This window comes from Dermacentor silvarum, chromosome 7 (assembly GCF_013339745.2).
Source record: "Dermacentor silvarum isolate Dsil-2018 chromosome 7, BIME_Dsil_1.4, whole genome shotgun sequence".
NCBI lineage: Eukaryota > Metazoa > Arthropoda > Arachnida > Ixodida > Ixodidae > Dermacentor > Dermacentor silvarum.
Genome location: NC_051160.1, coordinates 54,326,285 through 54,335,790, shown reverse-complemented (window position 1 = coordinate 54,335,790; position 9,506 = coordinate 54,326,285). Strand labels below are relative to the sequence as shown.

The 9,506-nt window shown below is 48.7% G+C and overlaps 16 non-coding genes across 16 annotated transcripts; all 16 read right to left on the bottom strand.

The window, feature by feature from the left end:
* Window positions 1-2,649: 2,649 nt before the first annotated feature.
* Window positions 2,650-2,731, bottom strand: Trnas-gcu (transfer RNA serine (anticodon GCU)). The gene has a single exon. It is a non-coding gene; the product is annotated as a tRNA-Ser (tRNA).
* A 91-nt stretch (window positions 2,732-2,822) lies between these two features.
* Trnas-gcu (transfer RNA serine (anticodon GCU)) lies at window positions 2,823-2,904 on the bottom strand. The gene has a single exon. It is a non-coding gene; the product is annotated as a tRNA-Ser (tRNA).
* A 91-nt stretch (window positions 2,905-2,995) lies between these two features.
* Window positions 2,996-3,077, bottom strand: Trnas-gcu (transfer RNA serine (anticodon GCU)). Its single transcript has one exon. It is a non-coding gene; the product is annotated as a tRNA-Ser (tRNA).
* A 92-nt stretch (window positions 3,078-3,169) lies between these two features.
* Trnas-gcu (transfer RNA serine (anticodon GCU)) lies at window positions 3,170-3,251 on the bottom strand. Its single transcript has one exon. It is a non-coding gene; the product is annotated as a tRNA-Ser (tRNA).
* A 93-nt stretch (window positions 3,252-3,344) lies between these two features.
* Trnas-gcu (transfer RNA serine (anticodon GCU)) lies at window positions 3,345-3,426 on the bottom strand. The gene has a single exon. It is a non-coding gene; the product is annotated as a tRNA-Ser (tRNA).
* A 92-nt stretch (window positions 3,427-3,518) lies between these two features.
* Window positions 3,519-3,600, bottom strand: Trnas-gcu (transfer RNA serine (anticodon GCU)). Its single transcript has one exon. It is a non-coding gene; the product is annotated as a tRNA-Ser (tRNA).
* A 92-nt stretch (window positions 3,601-3,692) lies between these two features.
* On the bottom strand, window positions 3,693-3,774 carry Trnas-gcu (transfer RNA serine (anticodon GCU)). The gene has a single exon. It is a non-coding gene; the product is annotated as a tRNA-Ser (tRNA).
* A 95-nt stretch (window positions 3,775-3,869) lies between these two features.
* Window positions 3,870-3,951, bottom strand: Trnas-gcu (transfer RNA serine (anticodon GCU)). Its single transcript has one exon. It is a non-coding gene; the product is annotated as a tRNA-Ser (tRNA).
* A 94-nt stretch (window positions 3,952-4,045) lies between these two features.
* On the bottom strand, window positions 4,046-4,127 carry Trnas-gcu (transfer RNA serine (anticodon GCU)). Its single transcript has one exon. It is a non-coding gene; the product is annotated as a tRNA-Ser (tRNA).
* Window positions 4,128-4,217: 90 nt separating this feature from the next.
* Trnas-gcu (transfer RNA serine (anticodon GCU)) lies at window positions 4,218-4,299 on the bottom strand. The gene has a single exon. It is a non-coding gene; the product is annotated as a tRNA-Ser (tRNA).
* A 92-nt stretch (window positions 4,300-4,391) lies between these two features.
* On the bottom strand, window positions 4,392-4,473 carry Trnas-gcu (transfer RNA serine (anticodon GCU)). Its single transcript has one exon. It is a non-coding gene; the product is annotated as a tRNA-Ser (tRNA).
* Window positions 4,474-4,565: 92 nt separating this feature from the next.
* Trnas-gcu (transfer RNA serine (anticodon GCU)) lies at window positions 4,566-4,647 on the bottom strand. The gene has a single exon. It is a non-coding gene; the product is annotated as a tRNA-Ser (tRNA).
* A 92-nt stretch (window positions 4,648-4,739) lies between these two features.
* Window positions 4,740-4,821, bottom strand: Trnas-gcu (transfer RNA serine (anticodon GCU)). Its single transcript has one exon. It is a non-coding gene; the product is annotated as a tRNA-Ser (tRNA).
* A 92-nt stretch (window positions 4,822-4,913) lies between these two features.
* Window positions 4,914-4,995, bottom strand: Trnas-gcu (transfer RNA serine (anticodon GCU)). The gene has a single exon. It is a non-coding gene; the product is annotated as a tRNA-Ser (tRNA).
* A 93-nt stretch (window positions 4,996-5,088) lies between these two features.
* Trnas-gcu (transfer RNA serine (anticodon GCU)) lies at window positions 5,089-5,170 on the bottom strand. Its single transcript has one exon. It is a non-coding gene; the product is annotated as a tRNA-Ser (tRNA).
* Window positions 5,171-5,262: 92 nt separating this feature from the next.
* Window positions 5,263-5,344, bottom strand: Trnas-gcu (transfer RNA serine (anticodon GCU)). The gene has a single exon. It is a non-coding gene; the product is annotated as a tRNA-Ser (tRNA).
* Window positions 5,345-9,506: the final 4,162 nt, after the last annotated feature.

Genomic DNA, 9,506 nt, shown 5'->3' with positions numbered 1-9,506 from the left:
AGCAACCATGAAGGCGAAGGCGTACCTGTTGGTCTTGAGGGTCGACGACTACGCAAGCGACGCCCTTCACGTTGAGTTCTTTCAATGCTAGCAGTTTCTTCGCCGCCTCGTCGTTCGAGAAGGTGACCGCCCAAACATGATTGATCTGGTAGGCACCAAGGGCCACGACTTCCGGTAGCAATCCAGTCGGGACGAGCACGTCTCGGAAGTCTTCGACCCTGTAGGCCTTGCTCGCACGTCGCCATGCAAAAACACGGTGTTCTTTACAACAGGTCCCTTGGGCAGAGGTGGCAAAATAAACTGGTAGCTCACTTCCTCGTTCTCGATAAGCCTGTTACCGCGGCTGGTAGCCGCAAAAGCTGCTCCATCGGAGCCCATGATTCACACGTCCGCACAGCTCGGCTGCCGGAAGCAGAATCCGGCCACCTCGCCCTTTCTTTTTTCTTTATTGCCAGTCCTCGACATAGAACAACACAAATTGCAATGAAAACTATACAAAAACAGCAATATATACATTTGTTGCGGTCCGCTACTGCGGCATGACGTTGTCTATTAAAGTTCCTTGAGTTCTGTCAGGGATTCAACCCTGGACAGCCACTCGGGAACAGGTTGTTGTGATTTCTGTACTTCTATGTACCTCTGCATACATTCACGGAAGTATACACGCGCCGGTCGGGCATCAGGGTCACAGTGGTACCCCGCCATTCTCGAGCGCCATAGACAGTGGAGGCCCGTGAGCATGATCAGGTCGTACGGGAATCCTTCGTCGTCATTTACAGGCAAAAACCTGATTCCCTAGGGATCTATCGGTAACTCCTTTTTTAAGGTTCTTTGCAACACGTCCCAGAAATAGACCCCCTCCCAACAGTGGATGAAGACATCTATGTTTTCCGGTTTTCTACAAATAAGGCAGTTGGTTCCCCATGGCAAATAGAACTTATGTTTTTCCAGAAATGTTTTAACGTGTAAAGTACCGGTATGCAATTTAAAGAAGAACGATTTGGTGCCTGGTTGCACTGGCATCTTTCTCACCCTTTTCAGAACGTCTAGGCCTGGCCTCCACTGTACACGGCTCTGTACATGGGTACAAGCAAAACACTATCACACAAATCTCGATATAACTTTTTCCGTTTTACAGTCCACAAATATGCATTTGAAAAACGAGCACGCAGAAAAGAAAGACTATCAACTATTTCCCGGAAGAAACCACGAACTGGACCTGTCATTGTTTCGGTACCAACAACAAACTCGGGAAGGGCTCGTGATAGCCTCATTTGGATAACGGTGCGCAGAAAAGGGTCAGTCGTATCGCGAAAGAAAAAGAACCTGTTCACGAGTTGACGCAAGAAGAGGTGCGCCAACCCAAGACCGCCATCCTTAACACGCCGGAATAGATTATCTCGGCTGCATCGCTCCCAGCTTGATGCCTACACGAAAACAGCGAACACGCGGTGCAGTTTCTGCACATTAATCTGAGAACACTGTAGGACCTGCATTACGTACCAGATCTTTGTGACAAGAAACATGTTGCATGCTGTAGCTCTCGCAAATATTGGCAAGTAGCCCGCGTTCCATTTGTCCGCTGTTTCTTTTATTTCCATTGTCCGCTCCTTCCAGTATTCGCTACTGTCCTTGTAGGCATCAAGGGGTGCGCCAAGGTACTTAACTGGTGTCGTGACCCAGCTTACGTTCGAAAAGTGGTCTGGGGTAGACTCCCACCTTCCATGCCAAAAACCCAAACATTTCTGCCAGTTCACAAAGCTATTAGTGACTTCACCAAACCTTCTGACGATACTAACAGTATTCAACACACTCTGCGTATCTTTGCAGCATACAGCCACATCGTCAGCATAAGCCAATAACTTGACCTCTGCTGCTTGCAGTTGAAATCCGTTAATGTGATTATTTTGGATTATAGCCTGACACAAAGTTTCTAGGTAAACACAAAACAAGAGTGGGCTGAGTGGACAACCCTGGCGAACGGAGCGCTTCACATTAATGGGGGCCCCCAATGTCTGATTAATTATAAGTCTCGTACAGCAGCTCCGGTACGCCATGGTCACCCCCTCAGTGATTATGCGGCCAAAATTGACATGTTTCAGGATGGTAAGCAAGATCTCATGCGAAACGCAATCAAACGCTTTCTCCAAGTCCAGCTGGAGGATCGCCACTGCATCGTACATGGCGTCACAACACTCTAGCACGCACTTTATCTTATGAATGTTGGTCAAAATCGTTCTTCCGCGGATGCCGCACGTCTGGTGCGGGCCGACTATATCCTTGATAACTGACTGAACCCGACGTGCCAGTACCTTCATCAATATTTTGTAGTCGCAGTTAGTCAGCGCTATGGGTCTGTAAGAGGAAAGTTGCTTGAGCTTTTCGGTCTCTTCTGTTTTCGGAATTAGTACTGTATGGGGCTGGCCAAAGGATGGTGGAAGCATTTTCAGTTCATATGCTTCATTGAAAACTGCGGTTAGACTAGGAGCTAGGTGGTCCTTGAAAGTTTTGTACCAAACTGCACAAAGACCGTCTGGTCCTGGCTCGGCCACCTCGCCCGCACATAACGCACCGCTCGTAAGCAGTCAGTCAATCGTACATCTGCGACAAGAGCTAAGCATAATTTCAGGAAAAAAAGCACAAAAAGACCGACGAGAGTGGGATTCGAACACACGCGGGCAGAGCCCAATGGATTAGCAGTCCATCGCCTTAACCACTCGGCCACCTCGCCCGCACATTACGCTCCGCTCGTAAGCAGTCAGTCAATCGTACATCTGCGACAAGAGCTAAGCATATTTTCAGGAAAAAAAGCACAAAAAGGCCGACGAGGGTGGGATTCGAACACACGCGGGCAGAGCCCAATGGATTAGCAGTCCATCGCCTTAACCACTCGGCCACCTCGCCCGCACATAACGCACCGCTCGTAAGCAGTCAGTCAATCGTACATCTGCGACAAGAGCTAAGCATATTTTCAGGAAAAAAAGCCCAAAAAAACCGACGAGGGTGGGATTCGAACACACGCGGGCAGAGCCCAATGGATTAGCAGTCCATCGCCTTAACCACTCGGCCACCTCGCCCGCACATAACGCACCGCTCGTAAGCAGTCAGTCAATCGTACATCTGCGACAAGAGCTAAGCATATTTTCAGGAAAAAAAGCACAAAAAAAACCGACGAGGGTGGGATTCGAACACACGCGGGCAGAGCCCAATGGATTAGCAGTCCATCGCCTTAACCACTCGGCCACCTCGCCCGCACATAACGCACCGCTCGTAAGCAGTCAGTCAATCGTACATCGGCGACAAGAGCTAAGCATATTTTCAGGAAAAAAGCGCAAAAAAAAAACCGACGAGGGTGGGATTCGAACACACGCGGGCAGAGCCCAATGGATTAGCAGTCCATCGCCTTAACCACTCGGCCACCTCGCCAGCACATAACGCACCGCTCGTAAGCAGTCAGTCAATCGTACATCGGCGACAAGAGCTAAGCATATTTTCAGGAAAAAAAGCACAAAAAAAACCGACGAGGGTGGGATTCGAACACACGCGGGCAGAGCCCAATGGATTAGCAGTCCATCGCCTTAACCACTCGGCCACCTCGCCCGCACATAACGCACCGCTCGTAAGCAGTCAGTCAATCGTACATCTGCGACAAGAGCTAAGCATATTTTCAGGAAAAAAAGCACAAAAAAAACCGACGAGGGTGGGATTCGAACACACGCGGGCAGAGCCCAATGGATTAGCAGTCCATCGCCTTAACCACTCGGCCACCTCGCCCGCACATAACGCACCGCTCGTAAGCAGTCAGTCAATCGTACATCGGCGACAAGAGCTAAGCATATTTTCAGGAAAAAAAGCACAAAAAAAAAAACCGACGAGGGTGGGATTCGAACACACGCGGGCAGAGCCCAATGGATTAGCAGTCCATCGCCTTAACCACTCGGCCACCTCGCCCGCACATAACGCACCGCTCGTAAGCAGTCAGTCAATCGTACATCTGCGACAAGAGCTAAGCATATTTTCAGGAAAAAAAAGCACAAAAAAAAACCGACGAGGGTGGGATTCGAACACACGCGGGCAGAGCCCAATGGATTAGCAGTCCATCGCCTTAACCACTCGGCCACCTCGCCCACACATAACGCACCGCTCGTAAGCAGTCAGTCAATCGTAATCGGCGACAAGAGCTAAGCATATTTTCAGGAAAAAAAGCACAAAAAAACCGACGAGGGTGGGATTCGAACACACGCGGGCAGAGCCCAATGGATTAGCAGTCCATCGCCTTAACCACTCGGCCACCTCGCCCGCACATAACGCACCGCTCGTAAGCAGTCAGTCAATCGTACAGTCTGCGACAAGAGCTAAGCATATTTTCAGGAAAAAAAGCACAAAAAAACCGACGAGGGTGGGATTCGAACACACGCGGGCAGAGCCCAATGGATTAGCAGTCCATCGCCTTAACCACTCGGCCACCTCGCCCGCACATAACGCACCGCTCGTAAGCAGTCAGTCAATCGTACATCTGCGACAAGAGCTAAGCATATTTTCAGGAAAAAAAGCACAAAAAAAACCGACGAGGGTGGGATTCGAACACACGCGGGCAGAGCCCAATGGATTAGCAGTCCATCGCCTTAACCACTCGGCCACCTCGCCCACACATAACGCACCGCTCGTAAGCAGTCAGTCAATCGTACATCGGCGACAAGAGCTAAGCATATTTTCAGGAAAAAAAGCACAAAAAAAACCGACGAGGGTGGGATTCGAACACACGCGGGCAGAGCCCAATGGATTAGCAGTCCATCGCCTTAACCACTCGGCCACCTCGCCCACACATAACGCACCGCTCGTAAGCAGTCAGTCAATCGTACATCGGCGACAAGAGCTAAGCATATTTTCAGGAAAAAAAGCACAAAAAAAACCGACGAGGGTGGGATTCGAACACACGCGGGCAGAGCCCAATGGATTAGCAGTCCATCGCCTTAACCACTCGGCCACCTCGCCCGCACATAACGCACCGCTCGTAAGCAGTCAGTCAATCGTACATCGGCGACAAGAGCTAAGCATATTTTCAGGAAAAAAAGCACAAAAAAAAACCGACGAGGGTGGGATTCGAACACACGCGGGCAGAGCCCAATGGATTAGCAGTCCATCGCCTTAACCACTCGGCCACCTCGCCCACACATAACGCACCGCTCGTAAGCAGTCAGTCAATCGTACATCGGCGACAAGAGCTAAGCATATTTTCAGGAAAAAAAGCACAAAAAAAACCGACGAGGGTGGGATTCGAACACACGCGGGCAGAGCCCAATGGATTAGCAGTCCATCGCCTTAACCACTCGGCCACCTCGCCCTTTTTTTTTTTTCTTTATTACCGGTAAGCAGCGGTACATAAGAATACCAACATAACTAAGATATGTACAAACACAGATGGACTTCTCATCTGTTAAGTATAAATAATAAGCACATGCAGCCTGTCATATTGTAACAGGCTTTGTTCAGAATTCCTTAAGATTGGCCAGGGGTTCCATCCTGGCCATCCAAGGTGGGGGACACTCTTGTGTTGCAACCACATCAAGAAAACGTCTTATTTGTTCCCGAAAATACACACGGGCTGGTCTTCTATCGGGATCGCAATAGAAGCCTGCCATGCGGGAGCGCCATATACAGTAGAGGCCAGTCAGCATAATCTGATCAAACGGTGTTCCGTCATCGTCGTCTATCGGCAAAAATCTGATGCCATGTGGGTCAAGAGGAAATTCTTTCTTTATTGTACGCTGTAAAACATCCCATAAGTATACTCCTTCCCAGCAGTGTAAAATAACATGGTCTATGGTTTCAGGTTGTTTGCAAATTATACACTGTGAGCCCCAGGGCATGTAAAAGCCTCTTTCTTCTAGGAACGTTGCAACTGAAAGTGTACCTGTGTGTAGTTTGAAAAAGAAACTTTTCATACCTGGCGGTACCTGCATTCGTTTGACGCGTTTAAAAACATTCTGGCCTGGGCCTTGACTGTATATGGTTCTGTACAGAGGCGGGGGAAAAAGGCTGTCCATTATATCATTGCGCAGCTTTTTCCTTGAGACATTAAACAAATATTCTTTCGAATACCGTACAGCAAGGAAACGAACACTGAATACAATTTCCCTGTAAAAACCAAACACTGCTGCTGGCACACCTTGGGAGCATACAATCAACTCTGGCAACAAGTGCGCGAGTCTAACTCTACAGACTGTTTGCAAAAAAGGATCATCGTTGTTCCGAAAGAAAATAAAACGTCCAACAAGTTGCCTAACAAACAGGTGGGCCAGCCCTAATCCTCCATCTTTCACCCGTCTGAACAAATTATTGCGACAACATCTCTCCCATCCGGAACCCCACACAAACACGGCAAAAACTCTGTGGAATTTCTGCACATTGACCCTGTTACAGAAAATGAATTGCATGACATACCATAGCTTAGCGACGAAAAACAAGTTGCATACAGTAGCCCTGGCAAATACTGAAAGGTATTTGGCCTTCCACGCCTCAGCCTTCTCTTTAGCACTTTTAAGCTGGTCCTGCCAGTACTCGTCACTCTGTTTGTAAGCTTCGAGTGGTGCGCCTAAGTACCTTACTGGCGTTGTTGACCACTTGACATTCGCATATAAAGCAGGAGCCTCAGGCCACTCTCCATGCCAAATACCGAGGCACTTGCTCCAGTTTACTCTACTACCTGTGATTTCACCGAAGTTTTTCACAACATTTATCGTCTGTAAAATGACTCTCCTTGTCTTTGCAACGCACGGCTACGTCGTCAGCATAGGCCAGGAGTTTGACTTCTGACGCTTGCATCGTAAACCCATGATACATTTGTTCTCAATGACTGCCAAACACAAACTCTCCAGATAAATACAGAACAAAAGTGGGCTGGCTGGGCAGCCTTGACGCACGGAACGTTGAATGCTGATGGGGGCCCCCAATGTCTTGTTAATTATAAGCTTAGTAGTGCCGTTCCGGTACGCCATGGCTACCCCGTCAGTAATTATGGACCCGACATTTATATGCTTAAGAATGGCAAATAAAATACTGTGAGCAACACAGTCAAAAGCTTTCTCCAAGTCAAGTTGAAGAATCGCAACTCGTGCCCTTAAGGCGTCACAACATTCCAAAATCGATCTCATTATGTGTACGTTCGTGTTAATGCTTCGTCCTTTGATTCCGCATGTTTGGTGCCGACCTACTATGGTTTCCATTACTGTTTGTAACCTGTCTGCGATTATCTTCATGAATATTTTGTAATCACTGTTGGTAAGTGATATTGGTCTGTACGATGTTACATGTTTCAGTTTCGCAGGCTGGTCAGTCTTAGGGATTAGTACAGTGTGCGCTTGCCCGAAAGAAAGTGGCAATGCGTTTACTTCATACGCTTCGTTAAACACGTCAGCGAGTAGAGGCGATAGATCTGATTTAAACAGTTTATAAAAATCGGCACAAAGGCCATCCGGACCGGGTGATTTTCCGGCTTTTAAATCTTCAATTGCTTGTTCAACTTCACGAGTTGATATCGGTGCCTCGAGCCTGTTCTTCGTCTCGTCGCTGAGTTGCGGCATACGCCCCAAAAACGCAGCTCTAAAGGCCTCTAGGTCAACAGTTCTCGATGCAAAAAGTTCTTGGAAGTGCTTGAAAAACGCTTGTGCTATCTCCTCACCGTCAGTTATTTCATTACTATCTACTTGAATAGTATCTATGTGATTGCGCCGCGCATGCGTTTTCTCCAGACCTAGCGCGCGTTTAGTTGGCGTTTCATCTGCTGTCAATGCCTCTGCCCTTGCGCGTATAATCGCTCCTCGATATCGCTCTTCATCGCATAGCTCCAATTTCGCTTTGATGCTGCGTAAATCGTCCTTGTATGCGCCCGGCTGGCTGCACTCTAAGGCCGTTAATTTTTCCAACACTGCCCTTAGTTCTTTCTCTTTAGCTCTTTCTTCGTACTTTATTTTACAGGATCGGTCGATGGCGGTTAACTTAATTCGTTGTTTAAAAATTTCCCATTTTTCGGTGATTTGCGCCACTTTGTTGTTTTCTACTTCCTTCAAGTGTTCTTGTACGTTGCATAGAAAAAGCTCGTCCTTCAACAATTTGGAATTCATTTTCCACATTTCCCACGTGAAAGTGTTGCCCTTTCCTTTGCGTCCAACACATGTCTTGACCAAACAGTGGTCGGTGAATGAAATAGGTATGACATCGTAGCTGCGACATATGGGTATAACATCTAGTGTCACGTATATCCTGTCAAGACGAGCATGACTATTGCCTTGGAAGTGCGTGTATTGAACCTGGCGTGTTCCGACTAGGCAATCAGCCACGTCGTCCAAGTCACACTCGCCTAATAGTTCACTGAGGACATGACTGCTTTTATCATTTCTTCTCTTGCCTGTTCTATCTCGATCGCTGAGTACACAATTAAAATCTCCCATAATAATGACTTTTCTATGCGCGCATATGTGTGCCTTTAACGCGGAAAAAAACATCTTGCGTTCATCGCATATATTGGGTGCATATATACATATCACCCGCCAAGAATCATTACCAACAGCAAAGTCGCAGTACACTAGTCTGCCAGAAGGACACGAAAAATAATTTTCGATCAATAGCCCGGGCAGCTTCTTAATAAATAAAATAACACCTGCCGACGCTCCTTTGGCATGGCTCACTACCGCGTAATACGAAGGCATAAACCTTAGCACCATGCCTCGGGTCTCTTCCTCCCCTTCGACTTTTGTCTCCTGCACGGCTAGAACGTCGAGGTCTTGGTCCACCATCATCCGGTACACTTGGCTTTGTTTACGCTTGGCGGCCAGACCTCTCACGTTTAGCGTGCCCAAGCTAAGCGTCGGGTTGGATGCCATTGCTACTACGGGAAAGAGAGAAAGGCCCGAGGCATCGTGCTCACCGCAACGTCTAGCCAGCGGCTAGACGCCCCCGGGACCGTCCGGTGGTCTGGCATGGTCCGTAGTCGGTGGTGGCTTGTCGCCCTCCTTCCTGTCCCGAGAGATGTTTGGACAGGGCTTGAAGCTGCTCCTTCTTATCATAGTTGACTTTGCAGGCGGCCCGTCGGCGTGATTCTTAGGAGTTGCTTTGCCGTCGGTGACGTCAAGCGGCCTTTTGAAGGCAGCGTTGCCGCTCACTTCCATAGCGTCGCTGTCTTGGGCCGAATCCCCACCTCCTGCGACGAACGTGGCGTCATCAGATACAAGGCGGTTTTCGCTGCCTTTCTCCAGTTCTTCTGAAGAACCTGATGACTCTTCTTTCTTTTCGGGGGTAACAAGGACGCCTTTCGTCTCTCCCTCTGTTTTTGTTGTCGCCTCCGCGTTGTTGGCGCTCACCTGGTCACCCGCCCCTTTGGCGGCGTCCTCGGCTTCAGCAGCATCCATTCTCATCTCTGCGGCGATTTCGCTTGCTGGTGGCCCCACGGCTGTGGCGTACGTGCGTACGCACTGATCTTCAGTATGGCCAAAGTTACGGCATCGCGA